The following is a 26877-nucleotide window of genomic DNA, read 5'->3' as shown; positions in this document are numbered from 1 at the left end:
CTATAATTCGAATGTTGGTGCGTTTAATGTTGTCCCAGAGGTCTCTGAGACTGTCCTCTGTTCTTTTCATTCTTTTTTCTTTATTTTTCTCTGCATCAGTTATTTCCACTATTTTATCTTCCACCTCACTTATCCGTTCTTCTGCCTCAGTTATTCTGCTATTGATCCCATCTAGAGTATTTTTCATTTCATTTATTGTGTTTTTAATCGATGCTTGATTCATCTTTAGTTCTTCTAGGTCCTTGTTAACTGTTTCTTGCATATTGTCTATTCTATTTCCAAGATTTTGGATCTGGGAAATAGAATCTTGGATCAGCTTTACTATCATTATTCTGAATTCTTTTTCAGGTAGACTGCCTATTACCTCTTCATTTGTTAGGTCTGGTAGGTTTTTATCTTGCTCCTTCACCTGCTGTGTGTTTTTCTGCTTTCTCATTTTGCTTATGTTACTGTGTTTGGGGTCTCCTTTTTGCAGGCTGCAGATTCGTAGTTCCCGTTGTTTTTGGTGTCTGTCCCCCGTGGCTAAGGTTGTTTCAGTAGGTTGTGTAGGCTTCCTGGTGGGAGGCACTAATGCCTGTGTTCTGGTGGTTGAAGCTCGATCTTGTCTTTCTGATGGACAGGTCCACGTCTGGTGGTGTGTTTTAGGGTGCCTGTGGCCTTATTATGTTTTTAGGTATCCTCTCTGCTAATGGGTGGGGTTGTGTTCCTGCCTTGCTAGTTGCTTGGCATAGGGTGACCAGCACTGTAGCTTGCTGGTCGTTGACTGAAGCTGGGTGCTGGTGTTGAGATGGAGATCCCTGGGAGATTTTCGCTGCTTGATATTATGTGGAGCTGGGAGGTCTCTTGTGGACCCGTGTCCTGAAGTTGGCTCTCCCACTTCAGAGGCACAGCACTAACTCCTGGCTGCAGCACCAAGAGCCTTTCATCCACCCGGCTCAGAATAACAGTGAGAAAAAGTAGAAAGAAATAATTAGTAGAAGAAAGAAAGAGAGATTGAAAGAAAGGAAGAAGGGAAGTAAGGAAGGAAGGAAGGAAGAAAGAAAGAAAGGAGGGAGGGAGGAAGCATGGAAAGAAAGGAAAGAAAGGAGGGAGGGAGGGAGGAATGAAAGCAAAAGGAAGAGTGAATGGAAGAAGAGAGGGAGGGAGGGAGGAAGGAAAGAAAGAAAGAAAGACAGGAGGGAGGGAGGGAGGGAGGAAGGAAAGAAAAAGAAAGTGGAAAGAAGAAGGGTGGGAGGGAGGGAGGGATGGAGGAAAGAAAAAGAAAGAAGGAAAGGAGGAGCGGAGGGAGGGAGGGAGGAAGGGAAGGGAGGAAAAAAAAGAAAGAGCAGGTAAAGTAAAATAGAATAAAGTATGAAATATAGTAGCGTTATTAAAATTAAAAAGTAATTATTGAAAAAAAACACGGACCGAAAGAACCCTGGGACATATGGTGGAAGCAAAGCTATACAGAGAGAATCTTACACAGAAGATTACACATACACATTCACAAAAAGAGAGCAGGGGGAAAAATCAAAAATCTTGCTCTCCAAGTCCACCTCCTCGATTTGGGATAATTCGTTGTAAAAAGAGGAAAAGGGCGAAAAGTCTGAAATCTTGCTAAGTCCACCTCCTTAATTTGAGATAATTCGTTGTAAAAAGAGCAAAAAAAAAGGGGGGGGGGAAAGTCTTAAATCTTGTCCTCAAGGTCCACTTCCTCAATTTGGGATGATTCGCTGTCCATTCATGCACTCCACAGACGCAGGGCACATCAAATGGACCGTGGAGCTTTAATCCGCTGCCTCGGAGGCTGCACAGAGAGATTTCCCTGTCTCTGCTCTCACAGCTCCCGGGTCTCAGCCTTTGACCTGGCCCCGCCTCTGCGCGTAGGTCGCCGGAGGGCGTCCGTTCTTCGCTCAGACAGGACGGGTTTAAAGGAGCCGCTGATTCGGGGGCTCTGGTTCACTCAGGCAGAGGGGAGGGAGGGGAATGCCCTCTCCTCGCGCACCAGGCAACAAAAGGGAAAAAAGTCTCTTGTCTCTCCGGTAGCTCCAGACCCTTTCCCCGGACTCCCTCCGGGCTAGCACTGACCCCTTCAGGGTCTCTTCCTGCCGCCAGCCCCAGACCTCTCCCTGCGCTCCGACTGAAAGCCGATACCCGAGCCTCAGCTCCCAGCCCCGCCCGCCCTGGCGGCCGAGCAGACAAGCCTCTCGGGCTGGTGTGTGCCTGAGGGCACCGATCCTCTGTGCCAAAATCTCTCTGCTTTGCCCTCCACACCCCTGTTGCTGTGCTCTCCTCCGCTACTCCGAAGCTTTCCCCCTCCGCCACCTGCAGTCTCCGCCCGCGAAGGGGCTTGTAGTGTGTAGAAACCTTCCCTCCTTCACGGCTCCCTCCCACTGGTGCAGGTCCCGTCCATATCCTATTGTCTCTGTTTATTCTTTTTTTCTTTTGACCTACCCAGGTATGTGGGGAGTTTCTTGCCTTTTGGGGGGTCTGAGGTCTTCTGTCAGCGTTCAGTAGGTGTTCTGTTGGAGTTGTTCCACGTGTAGATGAATTTCTGATGTATCTGTGGGGAGGAAGGTGATCTCCGCGTCTTACTCTTCCGCCATCTTCCTCCGGCTCCCCAGCAGTCTTTTGATCTTTCAATTTTCTCTTTTCCATCAGCCTTTTCCTGTTTCTACTTTCCTCCCTATCAAGCTTTGAATCCTTCACACATTAATTTAATCAATTATTTGCCATACAGTGCTTCTACTATATCCATGTCACAAACTCACAATCTCTAATTAGCCAACTGTCCATCTCTGTGCGAGCACTTGGGCAGCTAGCTGGACACTGCTGTGAAAAATCATGGCAACAGGGCAACCAATACCACATTATCAGACATAGCTGTCTAGTCCCATCTGAGCCCTCAAGGCTGCCAATAGTTTATTCAAGTACCTCATTCTTTCATTTCAGAATGACTATCTCAAACATTTTTCATTTTTGTCAGACCTACGAAACTCCTCACCAATACTTTTCATTTTCCATAAAAGATGCCATCTTTCATCTTTCAGATAAAAGAGAAACTTTCATTCAGAAAATCCCTCAGTTTTACACCACCAAGTTTCTACAGACGTCATCCATATCCTCTTCACTTCCAACCTAACAGGAAGGAGGATATCAATGTCTCTTATGTAAGACCTATTTCTTTACCTTTGCTCTTAAATATTTGTCTTCTTGCCCTCTCAAGGAAATTTCACTACAGAGTATTTTCTTTGTCAAGTCAGCTTCTCTCTATACTGATCTTTTGCATCAATATTTAAACATGCGGGCTTCCCTGGTGGCGCAGTGGTTGAGAGTCCGCCTGCCGATGCAGGGGACACGGGTTCGTGCCCCGGTCTGGGAGGATCCCACATGCCGCGGAGCGGTTGGGCCCGTAAGCCATGGCCGTTGAGCCTGCGCGTCCGGAGCCTGTGCTCCGCAATGGGAGAGGCCACAACAGTGAGAGGCCCACGTACAGCAAAAAAAAAAAAAAAAAAAAAAAAAAAAAAAAAAATTTAAACATGCATCAGTCACTCTTACTTCAATAAACAAAGAAACTTCTGCTCTGAACTCCCCTTTTCCCCTTGATGAGTTGAAATCTTGAAAGGGTTTTGAACATGAACTATGCTGTTTCTATTTGCCTACTTGCTTTCTTTCCCACTCCCTTCTCATTAATCTACTCCAATTTTACCACATCCCACGTCTTCATGGGAATTTCTCTCCCAGGTTTGTAAGAACTTCCTTGTGCTAATTGAAAGAATACTATTTTTGTTTTTATCTCACTTGACCTCAACTGCATTTGACACTATCGATCATTTCCTCCTTTTTGAAAATTTCCTCCAAATTTCTATGACACCCATTCTCCTAGTATTCCTCCCTACTTCCTGATTATTCCTTCTCAGTTCTACTTTTTCTCTCCACTTTCTCTGGTCATCCCTTAAGCACATAGATTCTCCCCAGCAGTCTTCCCTAGGCCCTTCTATCTTCTCACACTTTACTCCTGAATTACAAAGGAAAGCCAGCTCAACCTGCCCCGAATTGAACTCTTGATTCATCTACCCTCCTTCTCTTCAGTGTTTCCTATTTCAGTAAATAAAATCACCATGTACCTGAAAGCTCAAGCCAGAATCTTGGTAAGCACCACCAAATTCTGACAAATTTTACCTTTAAAATATCTTTTAAATCTATCCATTTATATCCACCCAACCTGTCTTCATCATTTTCTTCTCTTTATCTTGACTACTGCAATGACCTCATAGGTGATCCCCTTTTGGTCATTCATGCCTATCTGCATCTGTGTTCCACTCAGAAGCCAGAATGATCTTCCTAAAGTGTGAAATTGATCATGTAAGTCTCCTGCTTAAAATGCTTCAGTGATTTCTCAATTTCCCCTGGGATCATATTTAAGGTTTTTAAATTGGCTTATGAGACTGTGTGTCCTAATCCTATTTGCCTTTTGCCTCCTTTCAAACCAGTCTCCCCTTCAGTCTTGCTGCTCTATATAGAATGTACCATGTTCTGTATTTTGTCCTCAGATCTTAAAATATACTTACCCACTGAAATGACACAATATTCACCTCTTGCCCTGCCCTCTCCATTTCACCTAGATGACTAACTACCTCTTATCCTCCAAATCTTCTTTTATAGTTTATGTGCTTGGGAATGTTTTTTCTGGCAAGCCCTTCTCACTTCACTCACTTCCACCATTCTAGATTAGGGCCGTTTTTAATGTTCTCCTTTGGCATCGGTCCTTGACTTTTATTAATATTCATTACACTTATATTTATTTTTGTAGCATTTGGGGGCAGTTGCTTATGTACACAGGCTTTTAGATCTCCATGAATATACTGGACTTTTCAAAGTTCCCTGCAGTAATCTAGTTCTCCAAGATTCCTGTCCAGCTACTGGTTTGCCCCATCTGAATTTACAACATTGTGCCCTTGGATGTTGCCAGCAGTTTACTATTGTTTCCGTAATCCCCTGAGGGACACCCCATCCTTCCAACCATGAGCTGAGATCTGAGTCAAATCAAATATCCACTACTCTCTGAATAGAGATTTTTCAGAGAGGTGAAAATTTGGACAAAATACTGACTGTGCTCTGAGAGTAGTAATTTTCATGGACCTCCATAAATAGTCAGAGCTGTTTCCATTTTCTGCAGTGCTGTCAGCTTTTGGCTACTATGCCACTGAACTGGGGAGGAAAGATGGATAGGAATAGCTCCAAGTTAAAATGTCACAAAGGCTACTGTCTTACCAAGGTTTAGTAGATTCTTGGATAGACAATTTTCAGTTCATTCTGTAGGTTGAGTTAATTGCCAGAGTTCTAAAGTGGTTCATTTAAGTTGTTTTGTTGTATTTTCCTTGTTTTAGAGTAGTTGAGTAGTTCACTGAGGTCCTCATTCTGCCACGATGAAAGGTGACTTGCTTGTGTTTGTTTGTTTGTTTGTTTATTTATTTATTTGCGGTACGCAGTCCTCTGACTGTTGTGGCCTCTCCCGTTGCAGAGCACAGGCTACGGACGCCCAGTCTCAGGGGCCATGGATCACGGGCCCAGCTGCTCCGCGGCATGTGGGATCTTCCCAGACTGGGACGCAAACCCATGTCCCCTGCATCAGCAGGCGGACTCTCAACCACTGCGCCACCAGGGAAGCCCGCTTGTGTTTATTCTTAATGCTTGTATATCTGATTAGGTTCTAGGTTTCTTTTCTCTCTTACTCCCTCTCTCCATTCCTCCCTCCCTCCCTGCCTGCCAGAAATACAGTGTTGACCACATGGCAGCTGCTAATTTAGGTGCTGGAAACATAATAGTAAAGAAACTTGACCAGGTCCTTGGCCATTGTATTGTTCACTGATTTATCACCTCTGTGGAGGATAGGGTTTTGGCATATGGTAGATGCTAAATAAATAACTGATGAAGGCCACCTTGTCTCAGGTCCTGTTTACAATTTTCTTTTCCATTGTCAACCAATCACTTCAGGATGCAGTGAACTGCCATGCATTTCCCTCTAATTTCTGAGATGGTGACCAAGAGCTGTAGGACACATAAAACTTAATTCCAAAATGTACTTCTCAATCCATCCTCATAAACCTGACAGTTAGTAGATATTTATCAAGCAAGATAATTCTACTAGATTTGGTAGTTTGGTATCTCTTTGACTATTTTAAAGAGACTCTCAAGAGAAACATTGTCTACTCACTCACCATGTTAACCTGTATCTTTTCATTTTGTTTTAAATGATTGATTTTTTGTAAATAAAATGTTGCCAACTCACAAATTAGTGAATAAAAATTAAGTGATGTTGGTTGTTTTTATTTATCTTATTTTTTCAATATAGATAAACACAAACATACATGAAATAAAAATCACCCATAATTCTACCCCTTGAACCACCTAAAGAGAAAGTCACTCACCTCTGTTCCTGCCAGTCTCCCTCCTCAGTGATAACTTGTATTAACTACTGGCTGCATATCATTTCTTACTTTTCTCTTTATTTATACACAGAATTTTTTTCCTTTGATTGAATTGAAATATTATTTAAATCTAATATTTTCAATTTGTAATTTTATACTTTAGGAATATCTTTCCAAATTAGTTAGTAATTTTACACCTAGGTCATTCTTTTCTTTTCTTTGTTTGAATTTCATTTTATTTATTTTTTTATACAGCACTTTCTTATTAGTCATCTATTTCATACACATCGATGTATACATTGTCAATCCCAATCTCCCAATTCATCACACCACCACCGCCCTCCTCTGCTGCTTTCCCCCCTTGGTGTCATACGTTTATTCTCTACATCTGTGCCTCTATTTCTGCCCTGAAAACTGGTTCATCGGTACCATTTTTCTAGGTTCCACATATATGCATTAATATACAATATTTGCTTTTTCTTTCTGACTTACTTCACTCTGTATGACAGTATCTAGATTCATCCACATCTCTACAAATGACCCAACTTAGTTCCTTTTTATGGCTAATATCCCATTGTATATATGCACCACATCTTCTTTATCCATTCATCTGTTGATGGGCATTTAGTTTGCTTCCATGATCTGGCTATTGTAAATACCACAGCAATGAACATTGGGGTGCATGTGTCTTTTTGAATTATGTTTTTTTCTGGGTATACGCCCAGTAGTGGGATTGATGGGTCATATGGTAATTCTATTTTTAGTTTTTTAAGGAACCTCCATACTGTTCTCCATAGTGGCTGTATCCATTTACATACCCACCAACAGTGCAAGAGGGTTCCATTTTCTCCACACCCTCTCCACCATTTGTTGTTTGTAGATTTTTCTGATGATGCCCATTCTAACTGGTGTGAGGTGGTACCTCATTGTAGTTTGGATTTGCATTTCTCTAATAATTAGTGATGTTGAGCAGCTTTTCATGTGCTTCCTGACCATCTGTATTTCCTCTTTGGAGAAATGTCTATTTAGGTCTTCTGCCAATTTTTTGACTGGGTTGTTTGTTTTTTTTTAAATATTGAGCTGCATGAGCTGTTTATATATTTTGGATAATCTTTGTCTGTTGATTCGTTTGCAAATATTTTTTCTCATTCTGACGGTTGTCTTTTCATTTTGTTTGTAGTTTCCTTTGCTTTGCAAAAGCTTTTAAGTTTCATTACGTCCCACTTATTTATTTTTGTTTTTATTTAAATTACTGTAAGAAGTGGATCAAAAAAGATCTTGCTGTGATTTATGTCAAAGAGTGTTCTTCCTATGCTTTCCTCTAAGAGTTTTATAGTGTCTGGTCTTACATTTAGGTCTCTAATCCATTTTGAATTTATTTTTGTGTATGGTGTTAGGGAGTGTTCTCATTTCATTCCTTTACATGTAGCTGTCCAGTTTTCCCAGCACCACTTATTGAAGAGACTACATTGTATATCCTTGCCTCCTTTGTCATAGATTAATTAACCATAGGTGCATGGGTTTACCTCTGGGCTTTCTATCCTGTTCCATTGATCTATATTTCTGATTTTGTGCCAGTACCATATTGTCTTGATTACCATAGCTTTGTAGTATAGTCTGAAGTCAGGGAGTCTGATTCCTCCAGCTCCTTTTTTTTTTTTTTTTTTTTTTTTTTTGCTCAAGACCACTTTGGTGAGGGGAGCTTCAAGATGATGGAAGAGTAAGACGTGGAGATCACCTTCCTCTCCACAAATACATCAGAAATACATCTACATGTGGAAAAACTCCTACAGAATACCTACTGAACGCTGGCAGAAGACCTCAGACCTCCCAAAAGGCAAGAAACTCACCACGTGCCTGGGTAGGGCAAAAAAAGAAAGAAAAAGCAGAGACAAAAGAATAGGGATAGGACCTGCACCAGTGGGATAGAGCTGTGAAGGAGGAGAAGTTTCCACACACTAGGAAGGCCCTTCATGGGCGGAGACAGTGGGTGGTGGAGGGGGGAAGTTTCAGAGCCATGGAGGAGAGCACAACAACAGGGTTGTGGAGGGCAAAGCAGAGAGATTCCCACACAGAGGATTGGTGGTGGCCAGCAGTCACCAGCCTGAGAGGCTTGACTACTCACCCGCTGGGACGGGTGGGGGCTCGGAGCTGAGGCTCAGGCTTCGGAGGTCAGATCGCAGGGAGAGGACTGGGGTTGGCTGCGTGAACACAGCCTGAAGGGGGCTAGTGCACCATGGTTAGCTGGGGGGGAGTCTGGGAAAAGATCTGGAACTGCCGAAGAGGCAAGAGACATTTTCTTGACTCTTTGTTTCCTGGTGCGTGAGAAGGGATTAAGAGCACTGCTTAAAGGAGCTCCAGAGTGGGGCGTGAGCCATGGCTATCAGGGTGGACCCCAGAGACGGGCATGAGATGCTAAGGCTGATGCTGCAGACACCAAGAAATCTGTGTGCAAGCAGAGGTCACTATCCACACCTCCCATCCCGGAACCTGCCACTGCCAGAGTCCCATGATCCAGGGACAACTTCCCCGGGAGAAAACACAGCACGCTTCAGGCTGGTGCAACATCATGTTGGCCTCTGTGGCCGCAGACTCACCCCGCAGTCCATACTCCTCCCTCCTCCTGGCCTGAGTGGGCCAGAGCCTCCGAATCAGGTCCTCCTTTAACCTTGTCCTGTCTGAGTGAAGGACAGACGTCCTCAGGAGACTTACATGCAGAGGCGGGTCCAAATCCAAAGCTAAACACCAGAAGCTGCGTGAATGAAGAAAAGAAAGGGAAATTTCTCCCAGCAGGCTCAGGAGCAGTGGATTACATCTCCACAGTCAACTTGATGTGCCCTGCATCTGTGGAATACCTGAATAGAAAAGGGATCATCCCAAATTGAGGAGGTGGACTTTGGGAGCAATGATATATATATTTTTTTCCATTCTTCTCTTTTTGTGAGTGTGTATGTGTATACTTATGTGTGAGATTTTGTCTGCATAGCTTTGCTTTTACCATTTGTATGAGGGTTCTGTCTGTCCTTTATTTTTTTTTAATTTAAAAAAATTAATTGTTTTTTATTTTAATAACTTTAATTTACTTTATTTTATATTCTTCTTCCTTTCTTTCTTTCTTTCTTTCTTTCTTTCTTTCTTTTTTCTTCTTTCTTTCTTTCTTTCTTTCTTTCTTTCTTTCTTTCTTTTCTCCCTTTTATTCTGAGCCATATGGATGAGAGGCTCTGGGTGCTCCAGCCAGGTGTCAGGACTGTGCCTCTGAGGTGGGAGAGCCGAGTTCAGGACACTGGTCCACAAGAGACCTCCCAGATCCATGTAATATCAAATGATGAAAATCTCCCAGACATCTCCATCTCAATGCCAAGACCCAGCTCCACGCAACAACCAGCAAGCTACAGTGCTGGACACCTTATGACAAACAACTAGCAAGACAGGAACACAATTAGCACAGAGGCTGCCTAAACCAATAATAATGCCACAGACACCACAAAACACACTACCAGACGTGGACCTGCCCACCAGAAAGAAAAGATACAGCCTCATCTACCAGAACACAGGCACTAGTCCCCTCCACCAGGAAGCCTACACAAACCACTGAACCAACCTTAGCCACTGGGGACAGACACCAAAAAAACTGGGAACTATGAACCTGCAGCCTACGAAAAAGAGGCTCCAAACACAGTAAGGTAAGAACAATGAGAAGACAGAGAAACACAGAGCAGATGAAGGACCAAGGCAAAAACCCACCTGACCTAACAAATGAAGAGGAAACAGGCGGTCTACCTGAAAAAGAATTCAGAATAATGATAATAAAGATTACCCAAAATCTTGGAAATAGAATGGAAAAAATACAAGAAACTTTTAACAAGGACCTAGAGGAACTAAAGAGCAAACAAACAGTGATGAACAACACAAAAAATAGAATTAAAAATTCTCTAGAAGGGATCAATAGCAGAATAACTGAAACAGAAAAACGGATCAGTGACCTGGAAGATAAGATAGTGGAAGTAACAACTGCAGAGAAGAAGAAAGAAAAAAGAATGAAAAGAATTGAGGACAGTCTCAGAGACTTCTGGGACAACATTAAATGCACCAACATTTCAAATATAGGGTTCCCAGAAGAAAAAGAGAAAAAGAAAGGGACTGAGAAAATATTTGAAAAGATTATAATTGAAAACTTCCCTAACATGGGAAAGGAAATAGTTAATCAAGTTCAAGAAGAACACAGAGTCCCATACAGGATAAATCCAAGGAGAAACACGCCAAGACAAATATTAATCAAATTATCAAAAATTAAATAAAAAGAAAAAAATATTAAAAGCAGCAAGGGAAAAACAACAAAAAACACACAAGGAAATCCCCATAAGGTTAACAGATGATCTTTCAGCAGAACCTCTGCAAACCAGAAGAGAGTGGCAGGACATATTTAAACTGATGAAAGGAAAAAAACCTACGGCCAAGATTACTCAAACCAGCAAGGATCTCACTCAGATTTGACAGAGAAATTAAAACCTTTACAGACAAGCAAAAGCTAAGAGAATTCAGCACCACAAAACCAGCTGTACAACAAATGCTAAAAGAACTTCTCTAGGCAGGAAACACAACAGAAGGAAAAAAGCTACAATAACAAACCCAAAACAATTAAGAAAATTGTAATAGGAACATACATATTGATAATTAACTTAAATGTAAATGGAATAAATGCTTCAACCAAAAGACATAGAATGGTTGAATGGATACTAAAACAAGACCTGTATATATGCTGTCTAAAAGAGACCAACCTCAGACCTAGGGACACATACAGACTGAAAGTTAGGGGATGACAAAAGATATTCCATGCAAATGGAAATAAAAAGAAAGCTGGAGTAGCAATTCTCATATCAGAAAATATAGTCATTAAAACAAAGACTATTACAAGAGACAAAGAAGGACGCTACATAATGATCAAGGGATCAATAAAAGAAGAACAAATAACAATTGTAAATATGTATGCACCCAACATAGGAGCACCTCAATAAATAAGGAAAATACTAACAGCCATAAAAGGGGAAGTCGACAGTAACACAATCATAGTAGGGGACTTTAACACCCCACTTTCACCAATGGACAGATCATCCAAAATGAAAATAAATAAGGAAACACAAGCTTTAAATGATACCTTAAACAAGATGGACTTAATTGATATTTATAGGACATTCCATCCAAAAACAACAGAATACACATTTTTCTCAAGTGCTCATGGAACATTCTCCAGGATAGATCATATCTTGGGTCACAAATCAAGCCTTGGTAAATTTAAGAAAATTGAAATCATATCAAGTATCTTTTCTGACCACAACATTATGAGACTAGATATCAATTACAGGAAATAATCTGTAAAAAATACAAACACATGGAAGCTAAACAATACACTACTTAATAACAAAGAGATCACAGAAGAAATCAAAGAGGAAATTAAAAAAATACCTAGAAACAAATGATAATGAAAACATAAAGACCCAAAACCTATGGGACGCAGCAAAAGCAGTTCTAAGAGGGAAGATTATAGCAATACAATCCTACCTTAAGAAACAAGAAACATCTCAAATAAACAACGTAATCTTACATCTAAAGAAATTAGAGAAAGAAGAACAAAAATCCCCAAAGTTATGAGAAGGAAAGAAATCATAAAGATCAGATCAGAAATAAATGAAAAAGAAATTAAGAAATGATAGCAAAGATCAATAAAACTAAAAACTGGTTCTTTGAGAAGAAAAAAAAATTGATAAACCATTAGCCAGACTCATGAAGAAAAAAAGGGAGAAGACTCAAATCAATAGAATTAGAAATGAAAAAAGGAGAAGTAAGAACTGACACTGCAGAAATACAAAGGATTATAGAGATTACTACAAGGAAGTATATGCCAATATAGAACTATATGCCAATAAAATGGACAACCTGGAAGAAATGGACAAATTCTTAGAAATGCACAACGTTCCAAGACAGAACCACAAAGAAGTAGAAAATATGAATAGACCAATCACAAGCACTGAAATTGAAACTGATTAAAAATCTTCCAACAAACAAAAGCCCAGGACCAGATGGCTTCACAGGCATATTCTATCAAACAATTAGAGAAGAGCTAACACCTTTCCTTCTCCAACTCTTCCAAAATATAGCAGAGGGAGGAACACTCCCAAACTGATTCTATGGGGTCACCACCACCCTAATACTAAAACCAGAAAAATATGTCACAAACAAAGAAAACTACAGGCCAGTATCACTGATAAACATAAATGCAAAAATCCTCAACAAAATACTAGCAAACAGAATCCAACAGCACATTAAAAGAATCATAAAACATGATCAAGTGGGGTTTATCCCAGGAATGCAAGGATTCTTCAATATATGCAAATCAATCAATGTGATACACCATATTAACAAACTGAAGGAGAAAAACCATATGATCGTCTCAATAGATGCAGAGAAAGCTTTCAACAAATTCAACATCCATTTATGATAAAAACCCTCCAGAAAGTAGGCATAGAGGGAACTTTCCTCAACATAATAAAGGACATATATGACAAACCCACAGTCAACATTGTCCTCAATGGTGAAAAACTGAAACCATTTCCACTAAGATCAGGAACAAGAAAAGGTTGTTCACTCTCACCATTATTATTCAACATAGTTTTGGAAGTTTTAGCCACAGCAATCAGAGAAGAAAAAGAAATAAGAGAAATCCAAATAGGAAAAGCATTAATAAAGCTGTCACTGTTTGCAGATGACGTGATACTACACATAGAGAATCCTAAAGATGCTACCAGAAAACTAGTAGAGCTAAACAATGAATTCGGTAAAGTAGCAGGATACAAAATTAATGCACAGAAATCTCTTGCATTCCTATACACTAATGATGAAAAATCTGAAAGTGAAATTAAGAAAACACTCCCATTTACCACTGCAACAAAAAGAATAAAATATCTAGGAATAAACCTACATAAGGAGACAAAAGACCTGTATGCAGAAAATTATAAGACACTGATGAAAGAAATGAAAGATGATACAAATAGATGGAGAGATATACCATGTTCTTGGATTGAAAGAATCAACATTGTGAAAATGAATCTACTACCCAAAGCAATCTACAGATTAAATCCAATCCCTATCAAACTACCAATGGCAGTTTTCACAGAACAAGAACAAGAATTTTTAAAATTTGTATGAAAACACCCCGAACAGCCAAAACAATTTTGAGAAAGGAAAACAGAGCTATAGGAATCAGGCTTCCTGACCTCAGAGTATAGTACAAAGTGACATTAGTAAAGCCAGTATAGTAGTGGCACAAAAACAGAAATATAGATCAATAGAACAGGATAGAAAGCCTTGAGATGAACCAATGCACATATGGTCACCTTATCTTTGATAAAAGAGGCAAGAATATACAGTGGGGAAAAGATAACCTCTTCAATAATTGGTGCTGGGAAAACTGGACAGCTACATGTAAAAGAAGGAAATTAGAACACTCCCTAACACCATACAGAAAAACAAACTTGAAATGGTTAAAGTCCAAAATATAAGGCCAGACACTATCAAACTCTTAGAGGAAAACATAGGCAGAACACTCTATGACATAAATCACAGCAAGATCCTTTTTGACCCACCTCCTAGAGAAATGGAAATAAAAACAAAAAATAAACAAATTGGACCTAATGGAACTGAAAAGCTTTTACACAGCAAAGGAAACCATAAACAAGATGAAAAGACAACCCTCAGAATGGGAGAAAATATTTGCAAATGAAGCAACTGACAAAGGATTAATCTCCAAAATTTACAAGCAGCTCATGCAGCTCAATATCAAAAAATCAAACCCAATCCAAAAATGGGCAGAAGACTTAAATAGAAATTTCTACAAAGAAGATATACAGATTGCCAACAAACAAATGACAGATGCTCAGCATCATTAATAATCAGAGAAATGCAAATCAAAACTACAATGAGATATCATCTCACACCCGTCAGAATGGCCAACATCAAAAAATCTACAAAAAATAATTGTTGGAGAGGGTGTGGAGAAAAGGGAACCCTCTTGCACTGTTGGTGGGAATGTAAATTGATACAGCCACTATGGAGAGCAGTATAGAGGTTCCTTAAAAAACTACAAATAGAACTACCATACGACCCAGCAATCCCACTACTGGACATATACCCTGAGAAAACTATAATTCAAAAAGAGTCATGTACCAAAATGTTCATTGCACCTCTATTTACAATAGCCAGGACATGGAAGAAGCCTAAGTGTCCATCAACAGATGACTGGATAAAGAAGATATGGCCCATATATACAATGGAATGTTACTCAGCCATAAAAAGAAAGGAAATTGAGTTATTTGTAGTGAGGTGCTTGGACCTAGAGTCTGTCATACAGAGTGAAGTAATTCAGAAAGAGAAAAACAAATACCGTATGCTAACACGTATATATGGAATCTAAAGTAAATAAATAAATAAATAAAATGGTCATGAAGAACCTAGGGGCAACACGGGAACAAACAGACTTCCTAGAGAATGGACTTGAAGATACGGTGAGGGGGAAGAGTAAGCTGGGACAAAGTGAGAGACTGTCATGGACATATATACACTACCAAACGTAAAATAGATAGCTAGTGGGAAACAGCCAAATAGCAGAGGGAGATCAGCTCGGTGCTTTGTGACTACCTAGAGGGGTGGAATGGGGAGGGGGGAGGAAGGGAGACACAAGAGGGAAGATATATGGGGACATAGGTATATGTATAACTGGTTCACTTTGTTATAAAGCAGAAACTAACACACCATTGTAAAGCAATTATACTCCAATACTGATGTTTAAAAAGAAAGAAAGAAACAAACAAAATGCATCACTAGGAAAAAAAAAAAAAGACTGCTTTAGCTATTCGGGGTCTTTTGTGTATCCATACAAATTTTAAGATTTTTTGTTCTAGTTCTGTAAAAAATGCCATTGTTAATTTGATAGGGATTTCATTGAATCTGTAGATTGCTTTGGGTAGTATAGTCATTTTCACAATGTTGATTCTTCCTATCCAAGAACATGGTATATCTCTCCATCTGTTGGTATCATCTTTAATTTGTCTCATCATTGGCTTATAGTTTTCTGCATACAGGTCTTTTGTCTCCCTAGGTAGGTTTACCCCTAAGTAATTTATTCTTTTTGTTGCAGTGGTAAATTAGATTGTTTCCTTAATTTCTCTTTCAGATTTTTCATCATTAGTTTAAAGCAATGCAAGAGATTTCTATCCATTAATTTTGTATCCTGCAACTTTACCAAATTCTTTGATTAGCTCTACTAGTTTTCTGGTGGCACCTTTAGGATTCTCTATGTATGTGATCATGTCATCTACAAACAGTGACAGTTTTACTTCTTCTTTTCCAATTTATATTCCTTTTATTTATTTTTCTTCTCTTTTTCTAGCCACATTAGTGGCTAGGACTTCCAAAACTATGTTGAATAATAGCGGTGAGAATGGACATTCTTGTCTTTTTCCTGATCTTAGAGGAAATGCATTCAGTTTTGCACCACTAAGAATGATGTTTGCTGTGGGTTTGTCATATATGGCCTTTATTATGTTGAGGTAGGTTTCCTGTATGCCCACTTTCTGGAGAGATTTTATCATAAATGTGTGTTGAATTTTGTCAAAAGATTTTTCTGCATCTATTGAGATGATCATATGGTTTTTCTTCTCCAACTTGTAATATGGTGTATCACATTGATTGATTTGCATATATTGAAGAATCCTTGCTTACCTGACATAAAGCTCATTTGATCATGCTGTATTATCCTTTTAATGTGTTGTTGTATTCTGTTTGCTAGTATTTTGTTGAGGATTTTTACATCTATATTTATCAGTGGTATTTGCTTGTAATTTTCTTTTTTTGTAGTATCTTTGTCTGGTTTTGGTATCAGGGTGATGGTGGCCTCATGGAATGAGTTTGGGAGTTTTCCTTCCCCTGCAATATTTCGGAAGATTTTGAGAAGTATGGGTGTTAGCCCTTCTCTAAATGATTGATAGAATTCACCTGTGAAGCCATCTGGTCCTGGAGTTTTGTTTGTTGGAAGATTTTTAATCACAGTTTCAATTTCATTACTTGTGATTGGTCTGTTCATAATTTCTATTTCTTCCTGGTTCAGTCTTGGAAGGTTGTACTTGTGTAAGAATTTGTCCATTTCTTCCAGGTTGTCCATTTTATTTGCATACAGTTGTTTGTAGTAATCTCTTTTAATCCTTTGTGTTTCTGCAGTGTCATTTGTGATTTCCTCTTTTTCATGTCTAATTTTATTGAAATGTGTCCTTTCCCACTTTTTCTTGATGAGTTTGGCTAATGCTTTATCAATTTTATCTTCTCAAAGAACCAGATTTTAGTTTTATTGATTTTTGCTATTTTTTTGTTTCTATTTCATTTATTTCTGTTCTGATCTTTATGATTTCTTTCCTTATGCTAACTTTGGGTTTTGTTTGTTTTTCTTTCTCTAGTTCCTTTAGGTGTAATGTTAGATTGTTTATTTGAGAATTTTCTTCTTTCTTGAGGTAGGCTCATATAGCTATAAACTTCCCTCTTAGAATTGCTTTTGCTGCATCCCATAAGTTTTGGATCGTCGTGTTGTCATTGTCATTTGTCTCTAGGTATTTTTTGATTTCTCTTTGATTTCTTCAGTGATCTCTTGGTTATTTAATAACATATTGTTTAGCCTCCATGTGTGTGTGATTTTTATGTACTTTTTCCCCTGTAATTAATTTCTATTCTTATAACGTTGTGATCAGAAAAGATGCTTGATATGATTTCAATTTTCTTACATTTACTGAGGCTTGATTTGTGACCCAAGATGTGATGAATCCTGGAGAATGTTCCATGTGCATGTGAGAAGAAAGTGTATTCAGCTGTTTTTGGATGGAATGTCCTATAAATATCAATTAAGTCTATCTGGTATATTGTGTCACTTAAAGCTTGTGTTTCCTTATTAATTTTCTGTTTGGATGATCTGTCCATTGGTGTAAATGAGGTGTTAAAGTCCCCCACTGTTACTGTATTACTGTCGATTTCTGCTTTTAGAGCTGTTAGCAGTTGCCTTATGTATTGAGGTGCTCCTATGTTGGGTGCATATATGTTTATAATTGTTATATCTTCTTGCATTGATTCCTTGATCATTATGTAGTGTCCTTCCTTGTCTCTTGTAACAATCTTTATTTTAAAGTCTACTTTATCTGATATGAGTATTGCTACTCCAGCTTTCTTTTGATTTCCATTTGCATGGAATACTTCCCCCTCTCCACTTTCAGTCTGTATGTGTCCCTAGGTCTGAAGTGGGTCTCTTGTATACAGCATATATACGGGTCTTGCTTTTGTATCCATTCAGCAAGCCTGTGTCTTTGGTTGGAACATTTAATCCATTCATGTTTAAGGTAATTATCGATATGTATGAGCCTATTACCATTTTCTTAATTGTTTTTTTTTTTAATTTTGTTTTTTAATTTTTTTTCTTAATTTTTTTTTTGGTAGGTCCTTTTCTTCTCTTGTGTTTCCCACTTAGAGAAGTTCCTTTAGCATTTGTTGTAGAGCTGGTTTGGTAGTGCTGAATTCTCTTAGCTTTTGCTTGTCTGTAAAGCTTTTGATTTCTCCATTGAATCTCAGTGAGATCCTTGCCGAGTAGAGTAATCTTGGTTGTAGGTTCTTCCTTTTCATCACTTTAAGTGTTTCATGTCTCTCCCTTCTGGATTGTAGAGTTTCTGCTGAGAAATCAGCTGTTAACCTTATGGGCGTTCCTTTGTATGTTACTTGTCATTTTTCCCTTGCTGCTTTTAATAATTTTTATTTGCTTTAACTTTTGCCAATTTGATTACTATGTGTCTTGGCATGTTTCTCCTTGGGTTTGTCCTGTATGGGACTCTCTGCACTACCTGGACTTGGGTGGCTATTTCCTTTTCCATTTTAGGCAAATTTTCGACTATAATCTCTTCAAATATTTTCTCAGATGTTTTCTCTGTCTCTCTTCTCCTTCTTCAACCCCTATAATGTGATTGTTGTTGCATTTAATGTTGTCCCAGAAGTCTCTTATGCTGTCTTCATTTCTTTTCATTCTTTTTTCTTTATTATCTTCCACAGCAGTTAATTCCACCATTCTCTCTTGCAGGTCACTTATCCGTTCTTCTGCTTCAGTTTTTCTGCTATTGATTCCTTGTAGTGTATTTTTCATTTCATTTATTGTGTTGCTCATCTCTGTTTGTTTGTTATTTAATTCTTCTAGATCTTTGTTAAACATTTCTTGCATCTTCTCAATCTTTGCCCCATTCTTTTTCCGAGGTCCTTGATCATTTTCACTATAATTATTCTGAATTCTTTTTCTGGAAGGTTGCCTATGTCCATTTCATTTAGTTTTTTTGGGGGGTTTTATCTTGTTCCTTCATCTAGTACATAGCCCTCTGCTTTTTCATCTTGTGAATGTAGTTTTTCTTCCACAGGCTGCAGGAATGTAGTTTTTCTTGCTTCTGTAGGTCATTATTTTCAATGCTGGCATAGAATTATTCATACACAAGCATTAGTTTGCTCAGTCACACTAATTAATTATCAATTCATTTGTTTTCCTTTTTATGTTGCTGTGAGTGTCCTACTTGCATATAACTTTCTCCAAACTTTTACATTTTCATAGAAGGTAGCTAGTTTCATGGATCCACAAGTCTCTGCTTTATATTTTTATAACTAATTAGACCATTCAGGTAGATTTGTAAGAACAAAACGTTAATCTGCTCCATGGGTGAGCCAAATCTTCAGTTATAAAAATATTCTTCATAAGCATATTTGAAAGGCAGTTTTCTAGATTTTTTAAAATTGAAGAATAGTTGATGTACATTATTATATTAGTTTCATGTATAGAAAAGAGTGATTCAACTATTTTATAGATTATACTCCACTTAAAGTTATTATAAAATATTAGCTATATACTCTCTGCTGTACAATATATCCTGTAGCTTATTTATCTTATACATAGTAGTTTGTACCTCTTAAAACCCTATCCTTATCTTGCCCCACCTCCTTTTCCTTTCCGCAGTGGTAACCACTAATTTGTTCTCCATATAAGTGAGTCTGTTTGTATTTTGTTGTATTCATTCATTTTTTTGTTTTATTTTTTATATTCCACATATAAGTGGTAAACAATATATTTGTCTTCCTCTGTCAGACATGTCACTATGTGTAATACTCTCCAGGTCCATCCATAGTGTTGCAAAAGGCAAATTTTAATCCATTTTATTTCTAAGTAATATTCCATTGTGTGTGTGTATATGTGTATATATATATATATATATATATATATATATATATGCTATAGCATCTTTATGCATTCATTTCTTTTTTTTTAACATCTTTATTGGAGTATAATTGCTTTACAATGGTATGTTAGTTTCTGCTTTATAATAAAGTGAATCAGTTATACATATACACATGTTCTCATATCTCTTCTTTCCTGTGTATCCCTCCTTCTCACCCTCCCTATCCCACCCCTCTAGGCAGTCACAAACCACCTAGCTGATCTCCCTGTGCTACATGGCTCCTTCCCACTAGCTATCCAGTTTACGTTTGGTAGTGTATATATATATATATATATATATATATATATATATATATATATATATATATATATATGTATATATATATATATATATATATATGCATTCATTTCTTGATGAGCACTTGGGTTGCTTCCATATCTTGGCTATTGTGCATAGCACTGCTATGAACATTGGGTTGCATGTATCTTTTGAATTAGTGTTTTCATTTTTCTCAGATATATACCCAGGAGTGGAGTTGCTGCATCATACAGTAGTTCTATTTTTCATTTTTTAAGGAACCTCCATACTGCTTTCCACAGCAGCTGTACCAATTTACATTCCCACCAACAGTATTCTAGGGTTCCCTTTTTTCCACATCCTCACCAACATCTCCTATTTTAGACTTCTTGATGATAGTCATTATGACAGATGTGAGGTTATATCTCATCATTTTGATTTGCACTTCTCTAATAATTAGTGATGATGAGCGTTCTTTGTGTGCCTGTTAGCCATATATATGTCTTCTTTAAAAAAATGCCTATTCAGATCTTCTGCCCATGTTTTGATTTGGTTGCTTCTTTTTTTGATATTGAGTTGTATGAGCTGTTTATATATTTTGGATATAAACCCTTGTCAGTCATATCATTTGCAAATATTTTCTCCCATTCCATAGGTTTTGTTTCATTGATGGTTTCCTCTATGTTTGGTTTCATTGATGGTTTCCTCTACTGTGCAAAAACTTTTAAGTTTAATTAGATCCTATTTATTCATTTTTGCATTTGTTTCCTTTGTTTTAGGAGGCAGATCCAAAAAATATTGTTACAATTTATGTCAACAAGTGTTCTGCCTATGTTTTCCTCTAGGAATTTTATGGTTTCCAGTCTTAAAATTAGATCTTAAATCCCTTTTTAGTTTATTTTTGTATATGGTGTGGAAAAACTGGTCTAATTTCATTCTTTAATGTGTATCTGTCCAGTTTTCCCGTTTTCCCATTACTTCTTACTGAAGAGGCATTATGTTTCTCATTGTATATTCTTACCTCCTTTGTTGTAAATTAATTGACCATAAGTCCATGGGTTTATTTATAGGCTCTCTAGTCTGTTCCATTGATCTATGTGTCTGTTTTTGTGTCAGTATCATGCTGTTTTGATTACTGTACCATTGTTGTATAGTCTGAAATCAGGGAGTATGATATTGCCAGCTTTTTTTTTTTTTTCCTCAAGATTGCTTTGGTTATTTGGGGTCTTTTGTGGTTCCATATAAATTTTAAGATTATTTATTCTAGTTCTGTAAAAAATGTAATGATATTTTTATAGGGATAACATTAAATCTGTATATTGCTTTGGTAATGTGAACATTTTAACAATATTAATTCTTCCAACCCAAGATATAACCCATGGCATATCTTTCCATTTCTGTGTATCATCTTCAATTTCCTTCATCAATGTATTATAGTTTTCAGAGTATAGGTTTCACGTCCTTGGCTGAGTTTATTCCTAAGTGTTTTATTTATTTATTTTTTGATACAATTTTGAAGAGGATTTTTTAAAACTTTCTCATTCTGATATTTCATTGTTAGTGTATAGAAACATAACAGATTCTGTATATTAATCTTGTATTCTGCAACCTTGCTGAATTCATTTATTTGTTCTAATAGTTTTTCAGTGGCGAATTTAGGGTTTGCTATGTAGAGTATCATGTCATCTGCAATATAAAAACAGTTTTACCTCTTCCCTGCCAATTTTGATGACTTTTATTTCTATACCTTGTCTGATTTTTGTGTTAAGACTTCCAATACCACGTTAAAGAGAAGTGGCAAGAGTGAGTGTCTTTGTCTTGTTCCTGATTTTAGAAGACAAGTTTTCAGATTTTCACCATTCAGTATGATGTTAGCTATAGATTATCCATAAATGTCCTCTAGTTTGTTGAGATATGTTCCCTCTATACCAACTTTGGTGAGAGTTTTTATCATAAATGAATATTAAAATTTTTAAATGCTTTTTCTGCACCTATTCAGATGGTCATATGATATTCCCCTTCCTTTTGTTAATGTGGTGTATCACATTGATTGACTTGTGGGTATTGAATCATTCGCATCCCTAGAATAAATCTCACTTGATCAAGGTGTATGATCCTTTTCATATATTCTTGAATTCAGTTTGCTAAAATTTTTTGAGGATTTTTGCATCTATATTCATCAGAGATATTGGTCTATAATTTTTTTGTAGTGTCTTTAGTTTAAGAATCAAGGTAATGGTGGCCTCATAGAATGAAATTGTTCCCCCCTCCTCAATTTTTTTGATAATTTGAGGAGGATAGGTATTAGCTTTTTATTTGTTTGTAGAAGTTCCCTGTGAAGCTGTCCATTCCTGGACTTTTGTTTGCTGGGAATTTTTTGATTACTAATTCAATTTCACTACCAGTGACCAGTCTGTTCAGATTATCTATTTCTTCCTGCTTCAATCTTTATGATTACATGTTTCTAAAAATTTATCCATTTCTTCTATGTTGTTCAATTTGTTGGCATATAACTGTTCATAGTATTCTCTTATGATTACTTTGTATCTCTGAAATATCGGCTGTTATTTCTCCTCTTTCATTTCTTATTCTGTTTTTCTGTGTCCTCTCTTTTTTTTTTAATGATTCTGGCTAAAGGTTTATCAATTTTATTTATCTTAAAAAAAACAGCTCTTGGTTTCAGTGATCTTTTCTTTTTGGTCTCTATTTATTTTTCCTCTCCTATCTTTATTATTTCCTTCCTACTGCTGACTTTGGGCTCTGCTTGTTCTCCTTTTCTAGTTCTAGTTTGAGATTTTTCTTGTTTCTTGAAGTAGGTCTGTATCATTATGAACTTCCCTCCTAGACCTGCTTTTGATTTTGGAAAGTTGTGTTTTTATTTTCATTTGTTTCAAGGTATTTTCTGATTTCCTCTTTCATTTCTTCATTGACCCATTGTTTTTCTTAGTAGCATGTTGTTTATTCTCCACTTGATTGTTCATGTTTTTCCTGTCGTTCTTCCTGTAATTGATTTCTAGTTTTACACCCTGTGCCCAGAAAAAAAAAAAAAAAAAAAAAAAAAAAAAACCCTTGATATAATTTCTATACTCAATTTTGTTGAGACTTCCTTTTGTGGCCTACCGTGTGATCTATCCTGGGGAATGTTTCATGTGAACTGGTTGAGAATATTTTTTCTGCTGCTTTTGGATGGAATGTCCTATGGATACTTGTTAAGTCCAAATGGTCTTAATATGTCATTTAAGGCCACTGTGGTACTGTTTCCTTACTGATTTTCTGTCTGGATGATCTGTCCAATGATATAGGTGGGATGTTAAAATTGCCTACTATTATTGTATTATCATCAATTTCTCCCTTTATATCTGTTAATATTTGTTTATATATTTAGGTGTTCCTAGAGTAGATGCATATATGATTCCAAACATATATTCTTTTATTGATCACTTTATAATTATATAATGCCCTTCTTTGTCATTTTTTATACAGTTTGTTTCAAAATCTGCTTTATCTGATATGAGTATTGCTACCACAGCTTTTTTGTCATTTACATTTGCATAAAACATCATTTTTCACCCCCCTTGCTTTCAGTCTATGTGTGTCTTTCACTCTGAATTGATTCTCTTGTAAGCAGCATGTACATAGGTCTTGTTTTTTGTTCTAATCAACCACTTATGTCTTTTAATTAGAACATTTAGTCCATTGTCATTTAAAGTAAGTATTGATAAGTATGACTTATTGCCCTTTTGTTACTTGTTTTCTTATTGTTTATGTAGTTCTCTGTTCTCTTCTTCTTTTCATTTCTTCCCTTGTGGTTAGATGATTTTCTTTACTGGTATGCTTATATTTTTATTTCTCTCTAGTTTTTATTTGTTGTTTGTAAGTTTTTGATTTGTGTTTATCATGGTTTTCAAATACATTGACCTATAACTATATCTACTTCTTTTAAACTGATAGTCATTTAAGTTCAAAGACATTCTAAAAGACCTACATGGTTTACTCCACTCCCCCGTGTTTTGTGTTTTTGATGTCATATTTTGCATCTTCATGTTCATCCCTTAAATGTTTATTGTAGTTATAGTTTCTTTTACAATTTTTTGTCTCTTAATCTTCATACTTGCTTATTTAAGTGTTTGATCCATGGCTTTTACTATGTATTTACTTTTAATAGTGAGATTTGTCTTTCCCTATAATTTTTTAATTCTTGTTGTAGCCATTTTTTTTCCACCTAGAAAAGACCCTTAGGGTTGGTTTAGTATTGATGGACCATTTTAGTTTTTGCTTATCTGAGAAGTTCTTTATGTCTCTTTCAGTTCTAATGATAACCTTTCTGGGTAGAGGATCCTAGGTTTTAGGATTTTCCCTTTGAGGACTTTAAATATGTCATGCTACTCCCTTCTGGTATGCAAAGTTTCTGATGAAAAATCAGCTGATAGCCTTTTGGGAGTTCCCTTGTATGTCACTCTTTGTTTTTCTCTTGCTGCCTTTAGAATTATCTCTTTTTCTTCAAATTTTGCCACTTTAATTTTATGTTTTGTTGTGAGACTGTGTTCATCTTATTTGGAACTCTCTGTGCTTCCTGTACATGGGTATCTGTTTTCTTTTTCAGGTATAGGAACTTTTCATCCATAAATTCATCAAATACATTTCAACTTTTTCCTTCACTTTCGTCTCCTTCTGAGATCCCCTATAATGTGAATATTAATATGCTAAATGTTGTCCCAGAGGTCCCTTAAATGTCTTCATCTTTTTAAATTTAATTTTATTTATTTTTTATACAGCAGGTTTAAATGTCTTCATTTTTTAAATTTGTTTTTCTTTTTGCTGTTCTGATTGGGTGGTTCCATTATTCTATCTTCCAGATCACATATGCATTCTTCTATATTGTCTAATCAGCTGTTAATTCCTTCTAGTATATTTTTAATTTCAGTTATTGTAGTCTTCTGCTCTGACTTTTTCTTTAAAAAGTATTTTCTAGTTCATTGTTAAAACCTTACTGTGTGCATCTATTCTTTTCCGAAGTTCAATTAGCATTTTTATTACTAATGCTTTGAACTCTGTATCTGATAAATTATTTATCTCTATTTCATTAGCTGTTTTTTCCTTGTTCTTCACTTGAAACAAATCCCTCTGTCTTCTCATTTTGCTTAACTTTCTCTGTCTCTATGAAATTAGGTGAAACAGCTACCTATCCTGGTCTTGAAGAGTGTCCTGGTGTGGGAGTGTTCCTATGCATTATGCTTGTGCCCAGTGGCTTTTGTAGGGGAGCTAGATTTGAAATGAGCATGGATCATGTGTTCCACTAAGGTGTGTTGGAAGCTATCACCTTGGGGGGAAGTAGAGCTGGAGATGGGGATTTAGATCCAGAGCCAGGTGTGAGCTGGAGCTTCTCCTATGCTTACTGGCTATCATCACCTTCTCAATGGTAGGATTAAGTCCCATGGTGCTGGAGCAGAAGACCTGAGTTCTGGGTGTGAGCTAGGTTTTTTTTTCCCCTCTAAGTATCTCTCTCCCACTCCTGGCAATGGCATCTTGGCCCCAGAGGGCAGCATGGCTGGAGCAAATGTGGGCTGGAACATGCAGTGGGACAGTCCCAGCATTCAATTTAGAGCTCCAGACAGCTCCTGATCCACCACCTCCATGAGTGCCAGCAATGTGGCCTTTGCCATATTCAGATGCAATGCCACGTCTGACCTGGCTCTGCCCCTTCAAGGGTGCCCTCTCCTTGGCAATGGCAGCCTTAACCTTATTGGTGAGCTGTGCTGGAGCTAGAGTGGATAGAGTGGGTGCTCAGCACAAGCTGAGACACCTGTTGGGATGTTCTTAGCATGACAGTCAGAGCTCCAGCAGCTCCCAATCTGCCACCTCCACAAGTACCGACAATGGCTGTCCTCATCCTATAGAAGCAGTGCCAGGTCCATGTTGGCTCCTTCCTCCCAAAGTGCATACTCTTCTTGTAAATGGCAGCCTTTGCCCTCGTGCCTGGAGCTAGAGGAGGCAGAGCAGACATTTGCCATGGGATGGGGTGCATGCTGGGGTGGTCGTGGGAAACCAACCAGAGTCCAAGTTTCAACCTTCTTCCTTTGACTCTTTCTTAGAGTAAGCAAGTGTGTGCGCATTTTCTTCAGAAGGCGAGTTTCAGTTTCTTACAGCCCTCCTGTAAGTTCCACTAGATTTTATACCAGATAAGGGAACTCATCTTCCCAGTGTCAGACCCTAAGTCTGCATGCCCAGTATGTGGCTAAAACCCCTCACTCCCCAGGGAGATACTCTGAGCCCATGATATCCCCCTCCTCTTCCATGTCCTCCCCCTGGGCCATGGGTCCCAACCTGATCACTTCTCCTTCCTTTCTGCTCAGATCTGTGTGGTCTTCTTTACAGCCTTGGTTGTGGAAGAATCTTTCTGCCAGTCTCCAATTTGATTTCTGTGAGAATTATTCCACGTGTAGATGTAGTTTTGCTATGTTCCTGTGTGGAGGTGAGCTCAGCATTCTCGTACTCTGCCATCTTGATCTCCTCTAAAGTTTTTGTTGTTATTGTTGTTTGGTTGCTTGCTTGTTTGCTTTGTGACTTCTAATCTCACTATGAAATTAGGGCCAAGTTTCAGATATGGATAAATCTCAGGGTACCATGCAGTGCCAATTTTTCCAGCAGTCTCTGTAAAACATCTCCTTAGAATGTGAATTAGGAAAGGAATCCCAGGAAAACATCTACTTCCCATTTCCAAATCTTGCTCCAGGGCTCTCTGCCCTCTGTAGAGATTCCTACTACATTTTTAGTTAGCATTTTCGTTTTGAAGAGGAGGTAGAAAACCAAGTGGAAATATTCAGTGATAGTGTTCCAAGTGCAGATGGAGACCTTGAGATTGTAGGAAGGTCAGGTCT

This window comes from Hyperoodon ampullatus (assembly GCF_949752795.1).
Source record: "Hyperoodon ampullatus genome assembly, chromosome: 7".
Lineage (NCBI taxonomy): Eukaryota > Metazoa > Chordata > Mammalia > Artiodactyla > Ziphiidae > Hyperoodon > Hyperoodon ampullatus.
The sequence above is the reverse complement of the archived record's forward strand: the minus strand, read 5'-3'. Positions refer to the sequence as shown.